General features: G+C 44.4%; 1 protein-coding gene and 1 long non-coding RNA gene across 2 annotated transcripts in view; both read right to left on the bottom strand.

The window, feature by feature from the left end:
• The window catches only part of LOC122374440 (TBC1 domain family member 25-like), a 106,073-nt gene that overhangs the window by 9,705 nt on the left and 68,873 nt on the right, over positions 1–27,495 (bottom strand). The window lies entirely within an intron of this gene.
• Positions 9,134–10,242, bottom strand: LOC122374442. Its single transcript, XR_006255222.1, has 2 exons — positions 9,380–10,242; positions 9,134–9,177 (listed from the first exon to the last, which is right to left on the bottom strand). It is a non-coding gene; the product is annotated as an uncharacterized LOC122374442 (long non-coding RNA).

The raw sequence follows: 27,495 nt of genomic DNA, 5'->3' as shown, positions 1-27,495 counted from the left end.
CTACATAAATAATCTGAGACATGAGTAATGATTTTGCTACTGTGATACGGCCCTTTATCGTTAAATTTCTTTGTCCCCAGTGATGTGTTACTCGAGCAATGTTTTCTATAATAGGAGACACATTATCATTATAGCAATTCTTTATCGCACTAAACCTGGTACCAAGAATCTTTGCTGTTTCCACCGCCAGAATTCCGCAACACGAGTCTTGTTTGTGCTTCTCTCTTCCTAGCCACATTATCTTTGTTTTACTTACATTTAATTCTAAAACCCACTAGCTTTCTTAAAATATTTCAACATTGACATACACATTACACACCTCCATAGATTTCGTATCTTTAAGAAATAACGTCATGTCATCTGCGTACAAACTAACTTTCACATCAACCCCATTAATAGTGATACCCTTGATCTCCTGAGAGCGTCTAATTTTGTTAGCTAATAATTCTATAGACAAAATGAACAACATTCCGCTGATGGGTGACCCTTGGAATGTCCCTCTCTCGCACGGAAACCATTCTGACGTTAAACCATCGTCGATGACGCTGAGCTCAGCGCCCTGGTAGAGCAGCTTTATCCATGAGCAGAAATCTTCCCCAATATTGAATGACTTTAAAGCATATATCATGAACTCTCGTTCCAGCGTATCAAACGCGCTTTTAAAATCTATCGTAAGCAAAATTCCGTCTAAGTTTTCCTCGTTGCAGTATGCTATTATGTCAGACAGAAGTCTCAAGTTTTCCCCTATGTACCGTCCTTTGACGAACCCAGTCTGATCGCGATGTATAAGCTTTCCTAGTATTTTACTTAGACGGCCAGCCAGCGTCTTAGCTACTATTTTGTACAAAACATCAATTAAACATATAGGCCTTTTGTTTCGTAGCTGCATTTGATCTCCTTTCTTTGGGATGAGATGAATTATACCTCTGACGTGGTTGATTAACAACTGCTTTCTTTCGAACGCTTCATGCATGTAACTGACGATTAGCTCATTAAGCTCATCCCAAAAACTGAGGTAAAATTCTGTCGTGAATCCTGTGACTCCAGGCGCTTTATCTCTAGCCATTCCCTTTAGAGTAATGATACATTCCTCCGCTGTTATCTGGCCTTCACATACCAATCTCTCCTGTTCTGAAAGCCTGGGGTCGCTATCACCCAATGAAAAAGTTTCCATTTTTTCCCTGTCAACATTGCTAGATTTAAATAGCTTTTTAAAATATTTGGCGCAATATTCGAGAATGGCTTTATTCTCATTAAGAATCTCGCCTGTGCATGATTCCAGGGAAACAATGGATTTTTGAACGGCTCTTTTCTTACATAGATTTAAGAAGTACTTCGATGGCTTCTCTCCGTGCTCAGTCCATCTTGCCCCCGAAGCAATAATCGCTCGTTGCCCCTTCAACAGCTTCATCTCCTCTAATCTACCTTTCGCCTCCTCATAAGTCCTTAGCGTATCAGGGGTTGCGCTATCCAGGCATTGCTCTAGTCTCCCCACTGTCTCCTCCAACCTCTCTTCTTCTTCTCTTTGTTCCCTTTTTATTTCTTTGCCTCTCTGTATGGCTTTCCTCCTTATGTTGCTTAGGAGCAATTCTATTATAAGACCTTTCTGTAAATGAAGTTCATATGGAGCTTCTGCTGCCCTACATTTGTTTGTTTCTTCTAACACCACCGACCTGAATTTCGCGTCTTCCAACAGCATATTATTAAATCTCCACATACCTGGACCGCGAACACCATTCCTGGCATCTATCTCACGTGCATCAAGTGCTATGATATTCAGATTCACTTTCAAATGCACATTCAAAAAAACTCACCAAATGCAAAGTTTTGGCTACCATCGTGTAGCCAGGAAAGCCCTGATCCTGAAAATATATATCCCAATACATGACACTCAATAGTTTACGAGATATACCTGTTTTCCTTTTGAAGGTCATTCAAGGTCATATAGTGGCAGGTCATCAAAAAAACTCACCAATATACACCAAAATTACAGGATATATAGTCCAAAGCAGCCTCCATCGAATGGTGGTAGTCGCTATTCATGACACTTCTGCGTTTTTGGTACAGGGGCCATTTTTATTTTCAAATGCCTATCTCGCTAATGTTAACACTGCCTGACTTAAAGGCCAATAACTCCCAAAGTACATCACCGTTCTCTTTCATCTTTTGGTGACACGTTTGCAAGGCCCTGGGGCAGTTTTTGGTTAAGTGCCTGCCCATGACGCCTTCTCAAATCGTTTGTACGCGGGTTTGAAAATTTGATATTTTTGGTCATACGGCCAAAGTCAACAAAAAAGAACTCACCAATATGCACAAAAATTACAGGATATATAGTCCAAAGTGACCTCCATCGAATGGTGGTAGTCTCTATTCATGACACTTCTGCGTTTTTGGTACAGCAGCCACATTGATATTCAAATGCCTATCTCGCTAATGTTAACACTGCCTAACTTAAAGGCCAATAACTCCCAAAGTACATCACCGTTCTCTTTCACCTTTTGATGACACGTTAGCAAGGCCCTGGGGCAGTTTTTGGTCAAGTGCCTACCCATGACGCCTTCTCAAGTGGTTTGTACGCGGGTTTGAAAAGATGATATTTTTAGTCATACGGCCAAAGTCAACAAAAAAGAACTCACCAATATACACAAAAATTACAGGATATATAGTCCAAAGTGACCTCCATCGAATGGTGGCAGTCTCTATTCATGACACTTCTGCGTTTTTGGTACAGCAGCCACATTGATATTCAAATGTCTATCTCGCTAATGTTAACACTGCCTGACTTAAAGGCCAATAACTCCCAAAGCACATCACCGTTCTCTTTCATCTTTTAATGATACGTTTGCAAGGCCCTAAGGCAATTGTTGGTCAAGTGCACTGCCTACCCATGACGCCGTCTCAAATCGTTTGTACGCGGGTTTGAAAATTTGATTTTTTTGGTCATACGGCCAAAGTCAACAAAAAAGAACTCACCAATATGCACAAAAATTACGGCATATATAGTCCAAAGTGACCTCCATCGAATGGTGGTAGTCCCTATTCATGACACTTCTGCGTTTTTGGTACAGCGGCCACATTGATATTCAAATGCCTATCTCGCTAATGTTATCGCTGACTGACTTGGATGGGTATAACTCCAAAAATACATCTCCGAGCTTGTTAAACTTTTAGTGGCACGTTAGCAAGGCCCTGGGGCAGTTTTTGGTCAAGTGCCTACCCATCACGCCTTCTCAATACTTTTGTACGCGGGTTTGAAAATTTGATTTTTTTGGTGATACGGCCAAAGTCAACAAAAAAGAACTCACCAATATGCACAAAAATTACGGCATATATAGTCCAAAGTTACCTCCATCGAATGGTGGTATTCGCTATTCATAACACTTCTGCGTTTTTGGTACAGCGGCCACATTGATATTCAAATGCCTATCTCGCTAATGTTAACGCTGACTGACTTGGATGGGTATAACTCCAAAAGTAAATCTCCGATCTTGTTAAATTTTTAGTGGCACGTTAGCAAGGCCCTGGGGCAGTTTTTGGTCAAGTGCCGACCCATGACGCCTTCTCAAAACTTTTGTACGCGGGTTTGAAAATTTGATTTTTTTTTGGTGATACGGCCAAAGTCAACAAAAAAGAACTCACCAATATGCACAAAAATTACGGCATATATAGTCCAAAGTGACTTCCATCGAATGGTGGTAGTCCCTATTCATGAAACTTCTGCATTTTTGGTACGACGGCCACATTGATATTCAAATGCCTATCTCGCTAATGTTAACACTGACTGACTTGGATGGGTATAACTCCAAAAGTACATCTCCGATCTTGTTAAACTTTTAGTGGCACGTTAGCAAGGCCCTGGGGCAGTTTTTGGTCAAGTGCCTACCCATGACGCCTTCTCAAAACTTTTGTACTCGGGTTTGAAAATTTGATTTTTTTGGTGATACGGCCAAAGTCAACAAAAAAGAACTCACCAATATGCACAAAAATTACGGCATATATAGTCCAAAGTGACCTCCATCGAATGGTGGTAGTCCCTAATCATGACACTTCTGCGTTTCTGGTACAGCGGCCACATTGATATTCAAATGCCTATCTCGCTAATGTTAACACTGACTGACTTGGACGGGTATAACTCCAAAAGTACATCTCTGATCTTGTTAAACTTTTAGTGGCACGTTAGCAAGGCCCTGGGGCAGTTTTTGGTCAAGAGCCTACCCATGACGCCTTATCAATACTTTTGTACGCGGGTTTGAAAATTTGATTTTTGGTGATACGGCCAAAGTCAACAAAAAAGAACTCACCAATATGCACAAAAAACGCAGAAGAAAAGAAAAACGCAGAAGTGTCATGAATAGCGACTACCACCATTCGATGGAGGTCACTTTGGACTATATATGCCGTAATTTTTGTGCATATTGGTGAGTTCTTTTTTGTTGACTTTGGTCGTATCACAAAAATCAAATTTTCAAACCCGCGTTCACAAGTTTTGAGAAGGCGTCATGGGTAGGCACGTGACCAAAAACTGCCACAGGGCCTTGCTAACGTGCCACTAAAAGTTTAACAAGATCGGAGATGTACTTTTGGAGTTATACCCATCCAAGTCAGTCAGCGTTAACATTAGCGAGATAGGCATTTGAATATCAATGTGGCCGCTGTACCAAAAACGCAGAAGTGTCATGAATAGGGACTACCAGGGCTGGTAAAGTGTTATGTCCTATTGACGTCGTGGGGGCACAGTACCAGTAAAAGTTCAAGTACCCGGGGTCAAAATTACCACATTTAGTAAACTTTTACAGTAATAAATAACTTTCAAATAAAGCAGAAACTTAACGCAAGTAAAAGATATCATTGAATCCACAACGTATATCCCCTTTAACAAGGACATAAAAAGCCCCTATACCTAATACATACCTACAACATGGTTATGAACAATTAGTAGCCACAACTCACTTCCGTTAACAGCAAAACTACCGTCGACAGTTGCTAACGAAAACTAAATCAAACTAGATGATCAAACACATACTAACAGACGCTTAGACACCGACCCCGCTATCGGCTGTGCTATTTCAAGCGGGGTTGATTGACGACCAGTTGTAGCCAGCTATACGACTAGACAAATGACTAGATTCGGAACCGGGGTCATGGTAAATTCATTCGGGGTCGATAGTTTCTAGCCGTCGTCGTTGTGAGCTACCGATACAATAGCGACACCTATTGCATCTGTTCGACGATCGTAGCGCCCCCTACCCTTTCCGGGTTCTTCGTCTGTTACGCTACCCGCTGACCGAGTGATGCCGTGACATTTAATTAACAAACTGGAAATTTCGAAGCGCGTGTCTGATAAACAATTTAGTACATATGACTGCTCGTAAAAAATAATATAGAAATGAAACCTAAGGAAACGCGCATCGTAGTTGCATGCAGCCTGCATACATGAATCGGAAAAAGGTCGGGGTCATTTTTCGCTCTCATTTTTTGGTCGGGGACGCAATTTGCTTTTTTACCAGCCCTGGGGACTACCACCATTCGATGGAGGTCACTTTGGACTATATATGCCTTAATTTTTGTGCATATTGATGAGTTCTTTTTGTTGACTTTGGCCGTATCACCAAAAAGTAAAATTTTCAAACCCGTGTAAAAAAGTTTTGAGAAGGCGTCATGGGTAGGCACCTGACCAAAAACTGCCCCAGGGCCTTGCTAACCTGCCACGAAAAGTTTAACAAGATCGGAGATGTACTTTTGGAGTTATACCCATCCAAGTCAGTCAGCGTTAACATTAGCGAGATAGGCATTTGAACATCAATGTGGCCGCTGTACCAAAAACGCAGAAGTGTCATGAATAGCGACTACCATCATTCGATGGAGGTCAATTTGGATTATATATGCCGTAATTTTTGTGCATATTGGTGAGTTCTTTTTTGTTGACTTTGGTCGTATGACCAAAAAAATCAAATTTTCAAACCCGCGTACAAACGATTCGAGAAGGCGTCATGGGTAGGCACTTGACCAAAAACTGCCCCAGTGCCTTGCTAACGTGCCACTAAAAGTTCAACAAGATAGGAGATGTACTTTTGGAGTTATACCCATCCAAGTCAGTCAGCGTTAAAATTAGCGAGATAGGCATTTGAATATCTATGTGGCCGCTGTACCAAAAACGCAGAAGTGTCATGAATAGCGACTACCACCATTCGATGGAGGTCACTTTGCACTATATATGCCGTAATTTTTGTGCATATTGGTGAGTTCTTTTTTGTTGACTTTGGCCGTATCACCAAAAAAATCAAATTTTGAAACCCGCGTACAAAAGTTTTGAGAAGGCGTCATGGGTAGGCACGTGACCAAAAACTGCCCCAGGGCCTTGCTAACGTGCAACTAAAAGTTTAACAAGATCGGAGATGTACTTTTGGAGTTATACCCATCCAAGTCAGTCAGCGTTAACATTAGCGAGATAGGCATTTGAATATCAATGTGGCCGCTGTACCAAAAACGCAGAAGTGTCATGAATAGCGACTACCACCATTCGATGGAAGTCACTTTGGACTATATATGCCGTAATTTTTGTGCATATTGGTGAGTTCTTTTTTGTTGACTTTGGCCGTATCACCAAAAAAATCAAATTTTCAAACCCGCGTACAAAAGTTTTGAGAAGGCGTCATGGGCAGGCACTTGACCAAAAACTGCCCCAGGGCCTTGCTAACTTGCCACTAAAAGTTTAAAAAGATCAGAGATGTACTTTTGGAGTTATACCCATCCAAGTCAGTCAGCGTTATCATTAGCGAGATAGGCATTTGAATATCAATGTGGCGGCTGTTCAAAAACGCAGAAGTGTCATGAATAGCGACTACCACCATTTGATGGAGGTCAATTTGGATTATATATGCCGTAATTTTTGTGCATATTGATGACTTCTTTTTTGTTGACTTTGGCCGTATGACCAAAAAAATCAAATTTTCAAACCCGCGTACAAAAGTTTTGAGAAGGCGTCATGGGTAGGCACTTGACCAAAAACTGCCTCAGGACCTTGCTAACGTGCCACTAAAAGTTAAACAAGATCGAAGATGTACTTTTGGAGTTATACCCATCCAAGTCAGTCAGAGTTAACATTAGCGAGATAGGCATTTGAATATCAATGTGGCCGCTGTACCAAAAACGCAGAAGTGTCATGAATAGCGACTACCACCATTCGATGGAGGTCACTTTGGACTATATATGCCGTAATTTTTGTGCATATTGGTGAGTTCTTTTTTGTTGACTTTGGCCGTATCACCAAAAAAAATCAAATTTTCAAACCCGCGTACAAAAGTTTTGAGAAGGCGTCATGGGCAGGCACTTAACCAAAAACTGCCCCAGGGCCTTGCTAACTTGCCACTAAAAGTTTAACAAGATCAGAGATGTACTTTTGGAGTTATACACATCCAAGTCAGTCAACGTTAACATTAGCGAGATAGGCATTTGAATATCAATGTGGCCGCTGTACCAAAAACGCAGAAGTGTCATGAATAGGGACTACCACCATTCGATGGAGGTCACTTTGGACTATATATGCCGTAATTTTTGTGCATTTTGGTGAGTTCTTTTTTGTTGACTTTCATCGTGTCACCAAACAAAAAAAAATCAAACCCGCGTACAAAAGTTTTGAGAAGGCGTCATGGGTAAGCACTTCACCAAAAACTGCCCCAGGGCCTTGCAAACGTGTCACTAAAAGATGAAAGAGAACAGTGATGCACTTTGGGAGTTATTGGCCTTTAAGTCAGGCAATGTTAACATTAGCGAGATAGGCATTTGAATATCAATGTGGCCGCTGTACCAAAAACGCAGAAGTGTCATGAATAGAGACTACCACCATTCGATGGAGGTCACTTTGGAGTATATATGCCGTAATTTTTGTGCATATTTGTGAGTTCTTTTTTGTTGACTTTGGCCGTATCACCAAAAAAATCAAATTTTCAAACCCGCGTAAAAAAGTTTTGAGAAGGCGTCATGGGTAGGCACTTGACCAAAAACTGCCCCAGGGACTTTCTAACGTGCCACTAAAAGTTTAACAAGATCGGAGTTGTACTTTTGGAGTTATACCCATCCAAGTCAGTCAGCGTTAACATTAGCGAGATAGGCATTTGAATATCAATGTAGCCGCTGTACCAAAAACGCAGAAGTGTCATGAATAGCGACTACCACCATTCAATGGAGGTCACTTTGGACTATACATGCCGTAATTTTTGTGCATATTGGTGAGTTCTTTTTTGTTGACTTTGGACGTATGACCAAAAAAAATCAAATTTTCAAGCCCGCGTACAAACGATTCGAGAAGGCGTCATGGGTAGGCACTTGACCAAAAACTGCCTTAGGGCCTTGCAAACGTGTCATTAAAAGATGAAAGAGAACGGTGATGTACCTTGGGTGTTATTGGCCTTTAAGTCAGGCAGTGTTAACATTAGCGAGATAGGCATTTGAATATCAATGTGGCCGCTGTACCAAAAACGCAGAAGTGTCATGAATAGAGACTACCACCATTCGATGGAGGTCACTTTGGACTATACATCCTGTAATTTTTGTGCATATTTGTGAGTTCTTTTTTGTTGACTTTGGCCGCATGACTAAAAATATCACATTTTCAAACCCGCGTACAAACGATTTGAGAAGGCGTCATGGGTAGACACTTGACCAAAAACTGCCTTTGGGCCTTGCAAACGTGTCACTAAAAGATGAAAGAGAACAGTGATGCGCTTTGGGAGTTATTGGCCTTTAAGTCAGGCAATGTTAACATTAGCGAGATAGGCATTTGAATATCAATGTGGTCGCTGTACCAAAAACGCAGAAGCGTCATGAATAGGGACTACCACCATTCGATGGAGGTCACTTTGGACTATATATGCCGTAATTTTTGTGCATTTTGGTGAGTTCTTTTTTGTTGACTTTGGCCGTGTCACCAAAAAAAAACAAATTTTCAAACCCGCGTACAAAAGTTTTGAGAAGGCGTCATGGGTAAGCACTTTACCAAAAACTGCCCCAGGGCCTTGCAAACGTGTCACTAAAAGATGAAAGAGAACAGTGATGCACTTTGGGAGTTATTGGCCTTTAAGTCAGGCAATGTTAACTGTTAGTTCCGGCATGTCTCCGTCCCAAAACAGGTGTAGTCAAACACAGGACCTTGTATTCATCTTGTCTATAGATCCGTTTCTGCAACACGTCAGAACAATCGTCACATATAGCAGCAGTGAGCTCTTCCCTAACACAACAACTGAGCCACACTCGATCTGACGATTAGACCTTGACATGACCCATACTCGTTCGTCCTTGACACATTTCGACTGCAAGTAGCACATACTAGGCACATACTATCATAAGACTGAAAACGACCAGTTCAATCGGTTAAACTTACTGACTGTGTGCACCTCATGCCGGACTAACTGGGGGGCTGATTCCCTCTGACACACGGTCGAAACAGTCTCTTCATATTATTCCTGCAGAAACAAAGTTATCAGTTTGGTACTCAAACACGGACAAACCTGAAACACCTTTGGCTTGGCTATTCACAGCCTTAAACAAAATAACATTCTCAAAATACTTTCTAGTTTCTAGGCCTTATCGCGGACCTTTAGCTCTACATACATGAAATGCGGCAAACAAATACAAATCCAGCGCAGAGTTCAAGTGCTGATATCAGACAGAGATCACGGTAAATCTGCTAGTTTCATATCACCATCAACAACGGGCATTTATCTGATTCAATCCACATAGAGTTATGCAAGATTTCACTTCCTAAACTCACTCATTAGCGCCAGGGAAATCAAACCATCCTCAGAAACAATCCTGAACAAGAATGTCGGCCGCACAAAAACGGGCGTGGCAGGAACACGACAGTGCCCACCACTATCATACCGAAAATGCTGACACGTCACAATGTTTTAGGTTCTTAGATTCGAAAACGTGAAACACAAAACGCAGAATTATTTGTTTCGGAAAACGTTGTACAAAATATTGTTCATAGCATTCAAAGAAAACCGTGGAAATACTCATCAGAATGGTATTCGAGTATTTAAAGTACCTGCCACATTCGAGTACTTGTAAATACCCACGCGTAATCACACTCGGTCAATATAGATGTCGCGACGATCGAACGCCAAACTGCTGCTATAGCGTGACTATCGGCGCTTAACTAATATAGATGTCGCGACGATCGAACGCTAAACCGCTGCTATAGCGTGACTGCCGGCGCTAGACTGCTGCTATAGCTAGAGGGCAACTACATTAACATTAGCGAAATAGGCATTTGAATATCAATGTGGCCGTTGTACCAAAAACGCAGAAGTGTCATGAATAGAGACTACCACCATTCGATGAGGTCACTTTGGGGTATATATGCCGTATTTTTTGTGCATATTGGTGAGTTCTTTTTTGTTGACTTTAGCCGTATCACCAAAAAAAAATCAAATTTTCAAACCCGCGTAAAAAAGTTTTGAGAAGGCGTCATGGGTAGGCACTTGACCAAAAACTGCCCCAGGGCCTTTCTAACGTGCCACTAAAAGTTTAACAAGATCGGAGTTGTACTTTTGGAGTTATACCCATCCAAGTCAGTCAGCGTTAACATTAGCGAGATAGGCATTTGAATATCAATGTGGCCGCTGTACCAAAAACGCGGAAGTGTCATGAATAGAGACTACCACCATTCGATGGAGGTCACTTCGGACTATACATCCTGTAATTTTTGTGCATATTGGTGAGTTCTTTTTTTTTGACTTTGGCCGTATGACCAAAAATATCAAATTTTCAAACCCGCATACAAACGATTTGAGAAGGCGTCATGGGTAGGCACTTGACCAAAAACTGCCTTGGGGCCTTGCAAACGTGTCATCAAAAGATAAAAGAGAACGGTGATGTACTTTGGGAGTTATTGGCCTTTAAGTCAGGCAGTGTTAACATTATCGAGATAGGCATTTGAATATCAATGTGGCCGCTGTACCAAAAACGCAGAAGTGTCATGAATAGAGACTACCACCATTCGATGGAGGTCACTTTGGACTATATATCCAGTAAATTGTGTGCATATTGGTGAGTTCTTTTTTGTTGACTTTGGCCGTATGACCAAAAATATCAAATTTTCAAACCCGCGTACAAACGATTTGAGAAGGCGTCATGGGTAGGCACTTAACCAAAAACTGCCCCAGGGCCTTGCAAACGTGTCACCAAAAGATGAAAGAGAACGGTGATGTACTTTGGGAGTTATTGGCCTTTAAGTCAGGCAGTGTTAACATAAGCGAGATAGGCATTTGAAAATAAAAATGGCCCCTGTACCAAAAACGCAGAAGTGTCATGAATAGCGACTACCACCATTCGATGGAGGCTGCTTTGGACTATATATCCTGTAATTTTGGTGTATATTGGTGAGTTTTTTTGATGACCTGCCACTATATGACCTTGAATGACCTTCAAAAGGAAAACAGGTATATCTCGTAAACTGTTGATTGTCATGTATTGGGATATATATTTTTGAGAATCAGGGCTTTCCTGGCTACACGATGGTAGCCAAAACTTTGCATTTGGTGAGTTTTTTTGAATGTGCATTTGAAAGTGAATGTGAATATCATAGCACTTGATGCACGTATCTATCTCAGCGTAAACAAAACTGTGATCACTTAAAAAACCTGGGTCGATGCGAGTTAATGTTTGTCTACCTCTGAACATACAATCGCTAACGAATATGTAATCCAATCTTGACTGCATGAGGGGGCGTATCTTCCTCCACGTATATTTCTTACCGTGAGGATTAATCTTTCTCCAGATATCTATGAACTCATATTCTTTTAGCATATCGAGAAGTAACTGACTTGCTCTAGTTTACTGATAATTGGTGCTAGTGTCACGCGCGCTTAATTTAATTAAACTTAATTAAAACTTAATTAAAACATCCAAGTCTACTTTGAACGTCAAACCCCTTGAGACCCCACTTTTTTGCGATAATTTTTAAATGCGTCAACTTTCGTTGACAATATTCTGGAAATGTATGTTTCAGAACCTACCGAAACTTTTATTAGGTACTAAGGTATTTTGACGCCAAACGATTATGGAATGTACAGTAGGTCTATTAAAAAAGTCCCCAGCACCAGTGGGCGCTGCCTTCGCTGAGCCGAACCCCCGTCTGCCTGTCCCATATCGCGCCGGGCTCAGGTCAGGTAGGGTCAGCGGGACCGCTCGGTCCGGCCCGCGGGCGGTGGACGGGCGGCCGGTAACGCTTTCCACCAGCCAGCTGTAGAATCCAACAAACGGGACGGCCACCGCTCAGCGCAGCGAAACCGGTGTTAAAGAATGGCAGTAGATGTTCATGGCCACAATGATTATGAGATAGTCATTGTTAGCCCGTGCCACACAGGAATGCCTAGACTCTCACGCCCTGTTGGAGGGGAAATGGGGATTGAGCATCATTCTTTTAACTCAGCTTTGGGCATTTAAGTGATATTCGAAGTAGCGTCAAAAGTAGCAAAAAGAAGAAAAAATACTTCAGCCAACTTTGGATCGGGTCATAACCAGAGGTCATGTCACTAGAGGTCATCGATGGTAAAATTTTGTTTTATAGACAGGGTGCGTTGCGCGCACCGGTGCATTGGTTTTCCAATTTCCATGGAAACATCAACAGACTCGGAAGCTCGCAACAGGGGCGCGGGAACTATTTTCCGACTGGGGGCACACCATTGAATAGAGATCAACCTAGGGTCCCCCCAAATCTAGTTTTCTCACCGGTTTTAGGCCACTTATTTTTCATCCCTCGGCTTTTTCAACAAAAAAGAAAACATTTGCAAAAAAGTGTGGTATTCCGTCTCAAAGCTGTGGGGGCACCGTCCCCACGGCCCCAGAGTTGGGGGGGGGGCAAGCTGCCCCCACTGCCCCCCCCCCCCGGCTCTCGCGCCTATGGCTCGCAACGCTAGCGTGGAGCCGAATTCATATCAACCGCCGCAACAATGCAGCAGCGCGGCGCAGCGCAGCGTGCTGCAGCGCGGGGCCGTGAAACACCGCCCAGGGCTATCCATGTGTCAGGGCAATCCAACCCACGTGATGGGCTCGGCCCCAGCGGAGCATGAAGTCCAGGACTCCCGCCCAGGCCCCCTGTCTCCCCCTAATTCCTATCATCCTTCCCACTCTGAAATCGACCGAAAGAGCCTAACCTAACACAACAATTAGCTTGTTTACCGCTATGTCTGAAATCTGAATAATATTGTCAGATTTAATTAGGGTCAACGGCTTAGCATGTAAATAACAACAACTGCCACCATCGGTATTATGAGAAAAACAATTGCTTTTCTACAAACACTTAAAAGTTTTTACTTAAAACTTGCATGAAATTAATTTTACCAGCCTCGTGTTCCTCTTATCAAAAGCCTTCGAATGAATCAAAAGCTGGTCTTTAACCCTCGCCGGCACAGGCCATTTTGCGTCCTTCGACGGCACAAGTAAAGTGTGGCTGCTATGTGGTTTTCCGGGGTGCTAATCACGAATATCGTGTTAGTTTTGATCACAGATGATGTCTTTAAGCATTTAGACCAGGTCGGGTCAGGTCCGGTCAGGTCAACCGGTAGGGGTTGTGACGGGTATTCGTAATACGTGTCAACCGCCTCTGACAGCTTCGTAACATGTTACGAAGGCACCAAAACTACTTCGTAAATGTTCAAATGGTTGCTAAATCGAATTCAGCTCAAAAAACTAGCCTAGAAACATGTAAAACTCGAAAAGTGAACCGAGGTCACCCGAGGTCACCAAAGGTCAATGACCTGACCTGACCTTCAGGTGACCTTGACACCCACCCTAATGTATGGGAGCAACATCAAATCACATGTTTGAACGTTTGAAACCACGAAAAGCTTGCAAACGCGCGGCTAATGCGAGCCGACATACGCCGAATCGCGTTTCCGGCCAAACATTGTCTCGGAAAGGAGGTCACAGGTCAAAGGTCATTTGGGTCAGGGTCATGAAATTTTCAGGGTAGGTGTAAATCGCGAGGGCACTGAAAGTTTCGTTGCGATCGGCCGCTTTTTACGCGAGTTATTCGCGAAAAACTTTAGGGGGGTTGCATCAACAAATTTTAACCCCCTGTGCCGGCGAGGGTTAAAGGAAATAGTTCACTTTTTAACATGGGTTTTGAACTGGAATAGCAGTTCCGTAGCTTGGGCTGAGACGAGCATAAATCAGGAGCTTTTACAGCCCAACGATCACCCTAGGCAAAGATATTCTATTTCTCGTCCCGAAAAAGGTGTCTTGCGTTGAGGATGTGTGCCTTGCATATATTTCCATCCAGTATGAAAAGAGCATGGGTCCCGAAAATTCTTCAGAAACTAGAGAAATTATCTACGAGAACTCTAGAGAAATTCTCGTACTGATCAATTAGGACATTCAGGGGAACATTATCAGATCGAGCAGATCGCCCAAATGCCGGTGGCTGCGATAATTTCTCTGTTTCTGAAGAATTTTCGGGACCCATGCTCTTTTCATACTGGATCGGGTGTGCCTTACAGAAACTGAAAAGTTCTTCCTATATCAAAATATAGAAAAAAAATCTTTTGTTATAAAAAGGTTTTATTTTCTTTGCTGATTATTTTGAACATAAAAAATAATAAATCGTTGCAAAAAAAAATAATTTCGTGAAAGTGAACTATTTCCTTTAAAGGTCATTTGAAAAATTTGGCCTATGTTCAAAAACATGACCTGACCAGAAATGGTCATAATGCATAGCAGGATATTAGATCCGTATCGTGGAACTTTACAAACACTTCAGATGATTTCATAACAAAGCATGTCTATCAAAAATAATTATTACATGGCTCATATGTAAGCTGGGTGTGTGAACATGCTTGCGAGTACCTATGTTGAACGCAACTGATAATGTTCTGTCGGCCACAATTTCTATATTTAATTTATCCTCCCGAATTTCATATTTTTGTTAATGACACCTTGACGATGTCGAGAAAAACACTTAGGAGATTTAACAGCCTGAGATACATTCAGTATAAGGAAGGTTCAAGGGTGCTAGATTCCTTCCGTCCTCGCTATCCTCAGGAAAAACCAATCCGCATCGCCCCTAGTCTTCATGCTTCCCTCTCTGGACTGGAGGTCACCCCACCAGCCAACCTGTAGTTGATGTCGGATCCATTCCAGGACACATAATCGTCTTCGGGTGACCGTTTGGGAGACGGCTGGACCGTCCCGACATGGCAATCGTCCCACGGGAAAAGTCTCGCTTCCGCAGATCACTGTCGCTGGCTCTCACAACCCAATTACTACACCACAGCATAGTTAATAGTTATGTCATAGCTTTGCAAGGGCCTTTTCAGACCGAAAAAGATGGCCCCCAACAAAACAAACAATTTTCTCATTCAGTATTGTATCTCATCAAGCACCACATGTTTTCAGAGTGTTTATTATGCGTTCCGCCCAAAAAAGCGCTGTTCAATTTTCTCCCATTAACTTGAGAGTTGAGCGATCTCAAAATTGACCCGGTCTTTCTGTCAACAATGTCAAACTTGCAAAGTAAACGTTTCAAATACATATACTGTTGCCCATTAAAATCGCTGAAAGTTCTGAAGCGATCGGTTAGTCGGTGTATTTAGATATGATGAGCACAGGAACTTTCCTTGAGGTAAGGTCACTTGACGTAACCTGATGTTATGGCCTTGAATTGAAAGACTTGGGCGGGGAAAAATGGGTCATTTGAAATCTTAAAATGCTAGACTTTAACAATAATTGCAAACACTATCCCGGCCAAATAGTGAGTGAGAAGGGAGCGATTCCCCGACCCCATGTTTAGCTCCTATAATTGAGCTAGCTGCTAGAGCCTCGCGGAAAAAACGAGCGCTTGCGTCGTTACGTGACGCAGCGACTAGCACCCCATTTTGAAATATCAGTGACCTCTTAGGGCAGGTAAAGGGCTTAGGGCCCCAAGGCATTTGATCAGTTCTTGGTAAATAACTAAACGCATTATCGTCATTTCGATACAATCGTGTTTTCTGTTCTCAGACGCGTCGATTTATATGCTTTTTTGTTTACGTGAAGCAATTTGGGACGTTTACCTCAGGTCAATGTCATGTTAGGGCAACGCAGGTCACGAAGCTGTTGAAAGGAGGACATGTTGCATAACATTTGATTCGGCAAGTCTTGCAAAGTCCATTGATGACTGTCCCGACTGGCTAGCTCATTTTGATCTGGAGTTATTGACGAAACACTCCTATGACCCTAGTGACGTCATAAATGACGTCACGCAAGGTGAACAATGCAAAAGTGAAGCATTAGACCTTGCCAAGAATGTATGAAGTCACGATTTCATGTGCTTGAGGTATAGTTTCAGATCATTTCCGACGCCAAATTAACAGTTTCCATAATTCCCCATTATGCTTATATACGACATTAAGTGCATTGCGGATTGCATAATTTTATAACCGACAACCGTGCAGAGGTTTACCTAAGACCTCATAGTTAAGTGACCCTGAAAACGTGGTTGATGTCAAGTGATCCGGCTTAAGTGAAATGTCAGCCTTCTATCATCAGGTGCTTTGAGCTACCGCAAAAAGAATGCATGGTGGCGGCATCCACCCCTTCTTCTCGGCCGGCGAGGGTTAAACCTCGCTTCGAATTATTGCAGATAATGATGTGACCGAAAACAAAGCATTATTCTGTGTCTAGAACGGCCGCTGACTTGTTGGACAAGATCCCCAATCTTAATTCGCTAGATGAGAAGGGAATACAATACTCGGTATTTGATACATATACCCCTCGATTTGCCCTCGCGCTAAGTCTATTCTAATCATCACTGTCGCTTTTTTATCCGCGATGATGTCGCCGCTAAACGGGTTGCTTTGTTTGCTTGCTTGCGCTGAATGGCCATTACAGATTATTGAAGGATTATGATAAAATAGGAATGGGGCAAGGGAGGATATGCACTGCAGGTGTTTAATTTAGATCACAAAGGCATCATTTCCGGCATCGTGCAGAGTCATTATCTTCCCCTCCTCTGCACTGCGGTATCTCTGCGCCCCACACACGGCGTCCTCACTCCACGGCCGGCCGCCGCCAACTGACCCACTCGCCGGGCGCCGCGACCTGACCCGTGTCGCTGCCGCGGCCTGCGCAATAGAGTCGGGGCTGGAATCCGGGGGTTCGGCCGGCCGGCCGCCTCTGGAGCGGGGGACTTTTTTAGTAGACCTACTGTACTTCCCATTCACTCGTAATGCTAAGGTCAATTCAGGCCCGGGCAGAGGCTTGCGCTCGGCCACACTCGAGCCCCGCCACCAGCGCCATCTGCTCTAAATGCCATCTACCAGCGCCCGCTACCGCTACCAACTACCGCCCACCATCAAGCCTGAATGGAGCGAGAGACGCGAGTGACCGGTCGCCGGGCAAGGAGCGCCGGAGGGGTAGGGCGGAGCTTAGCGCTGACGTCATTGCCTGGCTCCGCCCCATGAGCGCGTAGCCTCTACCCAAACAGCAGATTCGTTCCGTGAAATTTAACATTACGAGTGAATGAGAAGTACCTTTCATAATCGTTTGGTGTCAAAATACCTTGGTAATAAAAGTTTCGGCAGGTTCTAAAACACACATCGCCAGAATATTGTCAACGAGAGTTGACGCATTTAAAAATTATCGCAAAAAAGTGGGGTCTCAAGGGATTTGACGTCCATAGTAGTTACATGGGAGTAGACGGAAACGGGACACTAAGACACCTAGGAGCACGCAGTAAAGCGCGAACATACGCTTGTGACCGGAGGGCGGCACTGTAAGACGCGATATACGCTGGTAGTCGGGGAGACACCGTAAGACGCGATATACGCTGGTTGTCGGGGAGACACCGTAAGACGCGATACGCAGGTGATCGGGGAGACACCGTAAGTCGCGAACATAGGTCCCTCACTGGTACTTACACCTCGATAGGTTCGGGAATAACTCCAGTAGAGTTCGGGTAAAATTTAAATATAGGAAGGGCCTGCGTCAAGCTCGGACGTATCCATCGCTGGCAGGGTGGATGCCATCGGCAGAGCGGCAGAGAATGTTATATGCGATACAATGGTAACCCAGTGACCGCAGTTAGTCGATGCACGGATCCACATCGCGGTGAGTCGGGTAATTTGGGGGACATTGTGCATTTGTTTATTTTGGTAGGCTGCGACGGCAGTTTAATACGAGGTGCCTCGGAAAGTTACGCCGTAAGACGCTAGTCCCGGTTCCAGGACGGCACGCGCCGTAAGTCGCGAATACGCAATAAAGCGGTGCCAGCCGTAATAAGGAGCGAAATATACGCTGTAAGTCGTCACGTCGTCATCATAGGACAAGGACGCGGTAAGACGCGAATTATACGCCGGTGATCGGATAGAGACGCCGTAAGTCGCGATTATACGCCGGTTATCGGGGGACGATACCGTAAGACGCGAATTATACGCTGTAAGTCGTCACTTAGTCGTTATAGGGCAAGGACGCTGTAAGGCGCGAGTTATACGCCGTAAGTCGTCGGGAGATGCAGGAAGACGCGAGATGATACGTAGTAAGACGTGCTTTGTGATCCCAAATGCAGACCATCGATGAGTAGAAAGGGCCCATTAGGCGGAACGGGTAGAATTAATTGATGTGTTTCGATTAACTCCGATAGGTAGAGTGGAAGTTCAAAGGTTGCAAGGGTACTCCGGAGCCGAGGTAATTTAGGACGTGGGATCGACTGCAGGGATAGGGAAAGGGGGAGGGAAGCGAGACGTCGCAGTTTGGTAATACGGACAAGTTTGAGTCAGATGAGTGAAAGTGTGTGAGACTGGATGAGTGTCTGCGGGAGCAATTGCGCTTAGGTTAATCAGTTCGACCACCAAGCACCCTTTTATTATCCTCAGGGATGGACCATGCCCGAGGGATCCAGAACAAACGCTTAACTGCCCCCCTGTGTTTTTTTTTTGTGGCGGTGAAACCCAATGATGCAGTGCCTGTGTGTTCGCCAAAGATTGACTTGCCTCAATGGCCTCGCTAAATGCACTCCTCACCGATGGCGGATGTCAGCGATCTTAGTCCGCTCAGAGCCGACCGGCACCGGGGCTAACCAACCAGAGCCCAGGACGAATGAGGAGAGAGGCTCCCCTACACCTACATATGGTAATGTGTCGTTCGATATGTGCCCGTTGACAGTTACAAAATTCAGCACAATCGGCCCAGTAGTGGCTGAGTTATTGCAAGAATAAATTTATTTTATTTACTGGCGAATTCTCCTGACGAAAGGTGCCTTCCGCTACCGTTTGTTGTCAAAGGTTCAATCACAGTGTATATGTTACAGTGCGTCCGCGAAATCCGTGAGTTTGCGAAGTTACTAGTTAATCCGCGAAATCCCTAGGGACTCCGCGAACTCACATAAACTCTCGTGAATCCGCGGAATCACTGCCGTGGCTCCGCGGATTCACTAGAGTTTCCAGTGCGTCCGTGAAGTCGCTGAAGAGTCGCGCAGATCTGCGAACTTCCTAGGTAATCCGCAGAATAGCGATTCTTTTTCAGTGAATCCGCGCGGAATACCGACTCCTTTTTTCAGAGAATGTCAAAAAAACGTTATTTAGTTCCGATGCCGATTATTCGTAGAGGCTCAAAGACAATTGGAATCATGTTGCCGATATGGTGGTACTGTTGTGCGTTGGCCGCCGCTTTGCCAAATTCAGCGGCGCTGCGCGCCGCCGATCTTACGCTATCTTTGAAAAACCTTAAGGGGTCGCATCGTTAGTTACAAAAAAGTTATAAAACCTTAGTCGCATCGACCCCGCCCCCTGCCAGGGCGAGGGTTAAACTTTACTAATAACGCTAAGAACGTCACCAAACATAGAGGCCGTCAAAAAGTAGGCCATTTGGAGGCCCCCTCGATAGAGAAAAGGCCCCCTGGCAAGCGGAATACGGAGGAGGGTGCCCCTTTGAGCCCGGGCCCCCTCCCCTGGAAAATCCTGGGTGCGCCCCTGTTGGCCGGCATGGCAATATCAGTCTATAGGAATAAAAACTTCGGGACATTTGGTAAGTTTTATGTTACATTGCTACGTAGGTACCCTGCTAGCTTTATAATTTTATAATTTCTATTTTCTCCTAAATAATATTTTCTCAGATTATAAAAAAAACTTGTGTGTCGCACACTTCCACTTCAAACGTGGGTATTTGCTGTAAATAGTTAAGTAACTACCTGATTGGACCTCAAGCTCACAATTGCGAATGGTAGTTAACCCGCGCACTGACCGGAGGGGGGCGTATATTATATCCGCCCCCTGAATTTTTTTCGTAAATGTGGAAAAAATCCGCGGCGTGTAGCATCACAAAATTTCGCACGACTATTCCCGCCTCAATTTTACACATTGTGTGCAAGTGTGAACCTCCTACCTTTCAAGGTCATGTCACCAGGTCACTTCGAATAAACCTGGCCTCAAATCACTTTTTCAACTTTGTCACCGTGTCAGAGCTACAGTAGATGACGGAGTCCTTTGACAGTTGCAGGATATAATTAGGTCATTGGTAGCTACAATTTGCTTATCTCGGGATTTCGATATCGATGACCTAAGGTCAGGTCAATTTCTTGACCTCCTCATTATGACCTCCTCATACGATCAGCCTTCACTACCTTGAGTCATCAAAGCTAGAATTGTAGCCAGATTGTGCACAAATGTTGACTGGTGTGTTCTGGTGTGAGCATGCTACCTCTATGTTAATGCACATAATCAGCATAGTATAGGGGGGTCAATTGGACCCCTGGCCTAGCTGTTTAGCCCCTGATCAAGCTAAAGCTTCGCCGAAAAATCAAGTGTGTTGCCTATGACGGGAGAAAGCCGAATATATCCAATTTCAAAGTCCAAGGTCATCACTTAACTTTCCAAGTAAGGTCAATGACCAAGAAGTTGGGAGAATCGGGACCTCTTTAGAACTTCGTACAGTGAGGGTGTTATTTCGGGGTGTTAACCCTCGCCGGCACAGGTTGATGCAACCCCCCCCCCACCTAAGGTTTTTCGCGAATAACTCGCGTAAAAAGCGGCCGATCGCGACGAAACTTTCAGTACCCTCGCATTGATCAATTTTACACCTACCCTGAAAATTTCGTGACCCTGACCCCAATGACCTTTGACCTGTGACCTCTTTTCTGTGACCATGTTTGACCGAAATCGCGGTTCGACGCATGTCGGCTCGCATTAGCCGCGCGTTTGCAAGCTTTTCGTGGTTTCAAACGTTCAAACATGTGATTTGATGTTGCTCCCATGCATTAGGGTGGGTGTCAAGGTCACCTGAAGGTCAGGTCAGGTCATTGACCTTTGTTGACCTCGGGTGACCTCGGTTCACTTTTTGGAGTTTTACATGTTTCTAGGCTAGTTTTTGGAGCTGAATTCGAATTTAGCAACCATTTGAACATTTACGAAGTAGTTTTGGTGCCTTCGTAACATTTTACGAAGCTGTCCAAGGCGGTTGACACGTATTACGAATACCCGTCACAACCCCTACCGGTTGACCTGACCTGACCTGACCCGACCTGGTCTAAATGCTTAAAGACATCATCTCTGATCAAAACTAACACGATATTCGTGATCAGCACCCCAGAAAACCACATAGCAGCCACACTTTACGACTTTCTAACAGGTCCAGATTTTCCCGGTTTTCTGCCTCCACTGTTTCGAAATATGATCCTGCCTGATAGTGTGCTGTGTGGAACTGTTCTAGCTTATGTTGATCAATACAAATATCTTGGCTTCCATATCACCAGCAGCCCCAAGAAAACTGATGATCTGGAAATCCAATATCAGTATCGTCTTCTTTGTTGTCGGGCAAACTCCCTGATCAGGAAATTTGCAATGTGCTCATATAATGTGAAACGGTACTTATACTCTACGTATTGTTCTAATGTACATGGTGTGCATCTGTGGCATTCTTATCGCTCTTCTGTGTCAAGGAAATTTACTGTTTGTTTCAACAATGCAGCTAGAATGTTCTTTGGTTATCATCGTTTCTGTAGTGCGTCCGACATGTTTGTGAATGAAAGAATCGATAACTTTATGGCGATGTATCGAAAGGCCGTCTATGGATTCATGACTCGCCTGAGCCAGACGGACAACCGAATCGTATCCTCCCTATATGAAAGTGATCTGGCATGTTATTCATCGATTCGGAGAGCGTGGTGCTCTGCCCTGTACAGTGGTACAATTTTGATGTGATGTGACTGGTACTGGACCTCGAGTCTGTCAAATACAGTTCTCTCTCTCTCTCTCTCTCTCTCTCTCTCTCTCTCCTCTCTCTCTCTCTCTCTCTCTCTCTCTCTCTCTCTCTCTCTCTCTCTCTCTCTCTCTCTCTCTCTCTCTCTCTCTCTCTCTCTCTCTCTCTCTCTCTCTCTCTCTCTCTCTCTCTCTCTCTCTCTCCTCTCTCTCTCTCTCTCTCTCTCTCTCTCTCTCTCTCTCTCTCTCTCTCTCTCTCTCTCTCTCTCTCTCTCTCTCTCTCTCTCTCTCTCTCTCTCTCTCCTCTCTCTCTCTCTCTCTCTCTCTCTCTCTCTCTCTCTCTCTCTCCTCTCTCTCTCTCTCTCTCTCTCTCTCTCTCTCTCTCTCTCTCTCTCTCTCTCTCTCTCTCTCTCTCTCTCTCTCTCTCTCTCTCTCTCTCTCCTCTCTCTCTCTCTCTCTCTCTCTCTCTCTCTCTCTCTCTCTCTCTCTCTCTCTCTCTCTCTCTCTCTCTCTCTCTCTCTCTCTCTCTCTCTCTCTCTCTCTCTCTCTCTCTCTCTCTCTCTCTCTCTCTCTCTCTCTCTCTCTCTCTCTCTCTCTCTCTCTCTCTCTCTCTCTCTCTCTCTCTCTCTCTCTCTCTCTCTCTCTCTCTCTCTCTCTCTCTCTCTCTCTCCTCTCTCTCTCTCTCTCTCTCTCTCTCTCTCTCTCTCTCTCTCTCTCTCTCTCTCTCTCTCTCTCTCTCTCTCTCTCTCTCTCTCTCTCTCTCTCTCTCTCTCTCTCTCTCTCTCTCTCTCTCTCTCTCTCTCTCTCTCTCTCTCTCTCTCTCTCTCTCTCTCTCTCTCTCTCTCTCTCTCTCTCTCTCTCTCTCTCTCTCTCTCTCTCTCTCTCTCTCTCTCTCTCTCTCTCTCTCTCTCTCTCTCTCTCTCTCTCTCTCTCTCTCTCTCTCTCTCTCTCTCTCTCTCTCTCTCTCTCTCTCTCTCTCTCTCTCTCTCTCTCTCTCTCTCTCTCTCTCTCTCTCTCTCTCTCTCTCTCTCTCTCTCTCTCTCTCTCTCTCTCTCTCTCTCTCTCTCTCTCTCTCTCTCTCTCTCTGATCAAAACTAACACGATATTCGTGATCAGCACCCCAGAAAACCACATAGCAGCCACACTTTACGACTTTCTAACAGGTCCCGATTTTCCCGGTTTTCGGGTCATTGACCTGACCTGGAAGGTCACCCGATGACCTAAGACCTTAAAATTGGGTATCATTGGCTTCCTCTCGTGACGGGCAACACGCTCGTTTTTTTTTCCGCGAAGCTCTAGCTCGATCAGGGGCCAAACGCGAGGGGGGGTCGTACCAACCAACCCCCCCCCCCCTTGTGCCGTCGAAGGACTCAAAATGGCCTGTGCCGGCGAGGGTTAACCCGCGCACCGACGGGGGTCTGCGCCAACTTCGCACCGACGGGGGGGGGGCGGATGACCGCCCCCCTGAGATCTCGAGAACGAAGCAAGGTAGCGACAAGCGGTAAACGGCATCGGATACGCACGGACAAGGTCTACAATTTTTACTAAGGTCATTTTCAGGTCAGGTCAAAGATGACGTCACAGGGGTCGAAAAAGTCAAAATGGCGGCGCTAGATATGGAGAGTTTTTCTCGAATAACTTTCGAATTAGTCAAGATAGGAACAAACTAAGGGCATCATCGTGATCCTCTCGTCAATCCGCATCGAATGATATATATGTTGACCTCGAAAGGTCAAGGTCAAAGGTTGACCTCAGGTCACGTGACCTCGAGGTCGTCATGTATATCATTCGATGCGTCTTGACGAGCTGAACACAATGAGACCATCCGCGCGGCTGTATCTTGTTCCTGTACGGAGTTATTGGCAAAAAACCGCTGGTGAACTTTGATGACGTCACATGACCTTACAGCTGCCCAACAGCAAAGCGGACCTCAAGGTAGTGAAGGTTGATCGTATATGAAGTCATGTATGGTATATGGCCCCATTCCGACCCGTTTTAGTGGTAAAAACAGGGAGTTGATTTTTCCCCCATTGACTTATAATGGGGAGGTCGCGAAATTGACCTGACCTTAGGTCACCGACATCAAAATTTCGAGATATACAAATTGTAGCTACTAATGACCTAATAACATCCTGCGACTTTCAAAGGCCTCCGACATCTACTGTAGCTCTGGCACGGTGACAAAGTTGCAAAAAAGTGACTTGAGGTTGGGTCATTCAAAGTGACCTGGTGACCTGACCTTGAAAGTTAGGAGGTTCAAACTTGCACACCATGTGCAAAATTGATGAGAGAATAGTCGTACCAAATTTCGCGGCGCGGTTTTCCCGCTATCCGCGAAAAACCTCGGGGGGGGGGGGGCGGATATCCGCCCCCCCCCGTCGGTGCGCGGGTTAATCACGAGTTTCATTTAGTTTTGATCACAGACAATAGCTTCATGCAATATATGCCAGGTCGGGTTAGGTTAGGTCAGGTCAACCAATAGGCGTCCTGCCTGCTATTCAAAGTAGGTGTTGCCTACCACTGACAGCTTCGTAAGATGTTACGAAGGCACCACAATGTTCAAATGGCTGTTAAATTCGAAATCATCTCCAAAAACTACTATAGAAACAAGTAAAACTAAAAAAGTGAGCCAAGGTCATCAAAGGTCATTGACCTTGACCTGACTTTAACGTGACCTTGTCATCCGCCATACTGCATTGCACCAGCACCATAACAACATGTTTGAACGTTTAAAACCACAAAAAGACTGGCCCCGCGCGGATAATCTGAGCTGGCATACGCCGAATCGCGATTCTGGCCAAACATGGTCTCGAGAAATAGGTCACGGGTCGAAAAGTCAGCTGGGTCAGGGGTCATGGAATTTTTAGGTTAGGTGTAAAATTGATGAGCTCGAGGATACGGAAAGTTTCGTCGCGATCAGCTGCTTGTTTCACGAGAAATTTGCGACAAACCATGGGGGGTCATCCGACCGAAGGTACCGTGCTGTATGTTCACCGTGTCGGGACGACAGACGCACCAACCTCGAATAGTGTTAGCTAATAGTGACAGCTGAAATCCGCTGCAATCATTTTAACTCGCTTATGACTGAAAAGAATCGGCATTTCGCGGATTCACTGAAAAAGAATCGCTAGTCCGCGGATTAACTAGGAAGTTCGCAGATTCCCGCGACTCTTCAGTGACTTCACGGACGCACTGAAAACTCTAGTAAATCCGCGGAGCCACGGCAGTGATTTCGCGGATTCACGAGAGTTTACGTGACTCCGCGGAGTTCCTAGGATCAACCAGTAACTTTGCGAACTCACGGATTTCGCGGACACACTGTAACATATATAAATACAGTGGCGGCCAAGGCCCTAAAACATAAGGTTGGACGAAGTTTCCTACCAACAAGGTACTAGAATTTGTCGTGATATTTCGTCCTTGCAGTTGTTTCTTTACAAATATAGAGCAAACAAGCATGTTTTCTAATAGTATGAAAATTTGAAAGGAAATAATAAGTCACTTTACATTTGATTCACAAAAAGCCATTTCGAAATCAAATTCTTGTTGTTGTCCAACAAGTCAGCGGCCGTTCTAGACACAGATAAATGCTTTGTTTTCGGTCGCATCATTATCTGCAAATATTCGAAGCGAGGTTTAAAGGGACCCTCCCACCTTCAAAAAAGGTAATGAATTGGCATGAAAGTGATGTCGCTCGGTTCAGAAAGAGCAAAAACGAATATCTAGGTACCAAATTTCATCGAAAAATATTCACCAGTTTTCAAGATATTAGACTTTTACTTTTGTTTACTTTTTGGGATCTCCGCTGTTCCTAGCGACTTTATTTGAAAGTGCGGCATTTGTTGCGCGCAAAGCAGCCTATACCACCGCGTGCTACAAAACGTTTTAGTCCAACATTTAAAAATCGGTAGATATCTGCGATGACGTCACACATTCAGAGGGGTATTCCTATGCATTAGCCCCTCTGAATCAAAATGCTGCAATTTTGAAATTCAATATTTCCGATTTAAGGCATTTCTCGATGTTTTGAGTGCCGAAACCGGTAATTGTGAGCCAGGGACCCCATTTTGGCTATCTCAACTCAAATCTAATGTTAAGGTGGGAGGGTCCCTTTAACCCTCGCCGGCCGAGATTGAGAAGAAAGAGTAGATGCCGCCACCATGTATTTTTTGCGGTAGCTCAAAGCACACTGATGATAGAAGGCTGACATTTCATATGCCTTACATTTGATTCAAGCCGGATCACTTGACATCAACCACGTTTTCAGGTCAGGTCACTTAACCCTATTAGTGGCAGGGGGGGGGGTTGTTTTTATCCACCCCTCAGGTTTTTCGGGAATATCTCCGAAACCGCTGAAGCTACGATGCTTAAATTTTCTGACTTTTCCTAAAACTAAATTGGGCACATTCCCTGAAAATTTCAAGTTCATAACTTTACCAGGGGCGGCTCCAGAGCACTGGGAATTGGGGGTCCTATTCGTGAAGCGAGTCATTTGGGCGAAGATCACGATGCTGATGTATTATAACTGTATGCACCAGTTTTACGAACAGTGAATGAAAGGTATCATGTGATAACATATGCAAAGTTATTGTGCATCCTCTTTTGACACGTTTTTGCTATAATAGGCGGTTATAAAATGATGCAAATCCGCAACGCACTTAGTGTCATATAAGCATAATGGGGAAATATGGAAACTGTTAATTTGGCTTCGGAAATGATCTGAAACTATACCTCAAGCACATGAAATCGTGACTTCATACATTCTTGGCAAGGTCTAATGTTTCACTTTTGCATTGTTCACCTTGCGTGACGTCATTTATGACGTCACTAGGGTCATAGGAGTGCTTCGTCAATAACTCCCGATCAAAATGAGCTAGCCAGTCGGGACAGCCATCAATGGACTTTGCAAGACTTGCCGAATCAAATGTTACACAACATGTCCTCCTTTCAACAGCTTCGTGACCTGTGTTGCCCTAATATGACATTGACCTGAGGTAAACATCCTAAATTGCTTCACCTAAACAAAAAAACATATAAAATTGACGCGTCTGAGAACAGAAAACACGATTGTATCGAAATGATGATAATGCGACCATTTTTGCGAAGTTATTTACCACAGTGTATATAAATACAGTGGCGGCAAATGCGCTTGGTCACGTGACCAAATCTGCACGTGCGGTTGTGGCGAGGGCACTTCCCGAAACTCTGGTGCCAACGGCCTCGCGGCGCCCATAGAGAATACATGGGACCTTTTCTTTTCAGACCTATTGTGTCTAAACCAAGCCATTTAGTGCAAGGATACGACTGGTTTGAGATTCAGTAGTCT

The sequence above is a fragment of the Amphibalanus amphitrite genome, unplaced genomic scaffold (genome assembly GCF_019059575.1).
Source record: "Amphibalanus amphitrite isolate SeventyFive unplaced genomic scaffold, NRLGWU_Aamphi_draft 001657F_arrow, whole genome shotgun sequence".
Lineage (NCBI taxonomy): Eukaryota > Metazoa > Arthropoda > Thecostraca > Balanomorpha > Balanidae > Amphibalanus > Amphibalanus amphitrite.
Note: the sequence above shows the minus strand (reverse complement) of the source record. Positions and strands in the feature narration are given on the sequence as shown.